Here is a 1,749-nt window from a genome sequence, read left to right as displayed (position 1 = left end):
TAAATGATCTAAATTATGTTAAAGGGGGCGAAAACGCATACAGTTAATGAAAATAAATAAAGAAATAAAATTCATATCAGATCACCATCTGTGTTTTTAAATACATGAGGGAGGTTGGAGAGTGTCACAGGAAAGTCTTCCTTCACTTTCCCTCTGATGTTTCTGTCTGCTGTACCTTTTCCCAGCACGTACGGACCACTGTTATATTATATCGATGTGCTTCTTTTCTCAAAGCTCAGAGCTATTAATGCTTTCAAGTAGGAGGTTGGCGGGTGCTCTGATGTTGTTTGCTCCGTTTTTCTTATCAAACATTTATTTTCCGTATATATCCCTCTTCCTTTCTTTGTACGTAACTCTCTAATACATGTAACACCTATAATCTTTGGCACTAATTATAATGTGACCTATTTGTGTTGCAAGTGCCGTAAAACTCTTACTTAAACCAAACTAATACATTGTACATGCTCCCAAGCCAGCAGGTGCTGAAATACTCTTTTCAGACTTGAATCCTGATGGAAAAATAGTTTTAATCTCTACTTTTCCTCTTGTACGTTTTACAGGACTGGACCCTTGGCAGTAAATGTCCCACTTTAGAAATAACCCACCCCGTCGTGTCTTTTCCAGTGCAGCTGAGCCGGCGGGTGGTTGGAGGATGTCACTGGTAGTGGTATGTCCAACTTCTTTACTTTCCCCCTGTTGTTTCTGTCTTTCTCACTTTTCTTCCCCAGCACTAAATGGCCATTATTGTGCCGATGTGCTTCTCTTTACTCAAACAAACAAACAGCAGAACGCGAGTGTGTGGTGTAGCGGTTAGACACTTCGCCGTTGTACACACAACACATGAGTTTCATTCCCACGTGGGGAAAGTCGTTTTTTGTTTTTGTTTTTTAAATCGAGGATCTCTGAAAGATATCTACACCTAGCCTTCTCGGACAAGGGCGAAAAATCTCGGAGGTCCCGTGTGCAAGTTGCGCACGTTAAAATTCCTTGGTGGTCCAAAATCGATAAGAGTAGGCTTCGGCCGCCACCCGGGCAAAACTCCAAATTTCCTACCATTTGAAAATATTTGGTGTGTCTCGCGCGCTCATGTGACCTTTTGCAGTTTCGAGCGCCATAAAACACTAACCAAAAAAAAAAAAGAAAAAAAAAGAAGAAGAGGATCTCTGTCTATCAGCTGAGGTGATGTGCCCCTTTTAGTCTTAGTCTCAGCCCGAGTTGGCCTTGACAGGGTATGGTCGAAGCCCGCCTACTAATGCCTTTTACGTGTGCCTAAATTGTATAGATCGGGCTGTGAAACGTCTACAATTACATATTATAATACATGTGACCTTGTATAATGAAAGATCAAATAAAGTCGATTCTCTGTCCATGAACAAACTTGAAATTAATTTAAATGTAGATTGTTGTTTTTTTACGCCCCCCTATTATGTCGGATCAGTCCCATTATATAATTTGGTTATAGTGAAGTATACTAACACCCCACCCCCCAAAAAACAAAAACAAAACAAAAACAAACCCCAAACAAAACAACCAACAACAACCCCCCCCCACCCATATCTTAGCGTGCCCCTACGACCCCAGTCCACTGTTTCCTGTTTATGCGAGACTAGTAAGAGTACTTTAAGACACTGCTGCTACCCCACCACAGATTCTCTAATATAGTAGAGAATCTTTGACCCCATTGCGACAGCCACGTTTACCCTGGATGTTGTTCAAGTGTGTGGGGCCTGTTGTGGAGTTGGCTTGGGG

Source organism: Aplysia californica, unplaced genomic scaffold (genome assembly GCF_000002075.1).
Source record: "Aplysia californica isolate F4 #8 unplaced genomic scaffold, AplCal3.0 scaffold00047, whole genome shotgun sequence".
In the NCBI taxonomy this organism is placed as follows: Eukaryota; Metazoa; Mollusca; class Gastropoda; order Aplysiida; family Aplysiidae; genus Aplysia; species Aplysia californica.
This window is presented reverse-complemented; position numbering follows the sequence as displayed.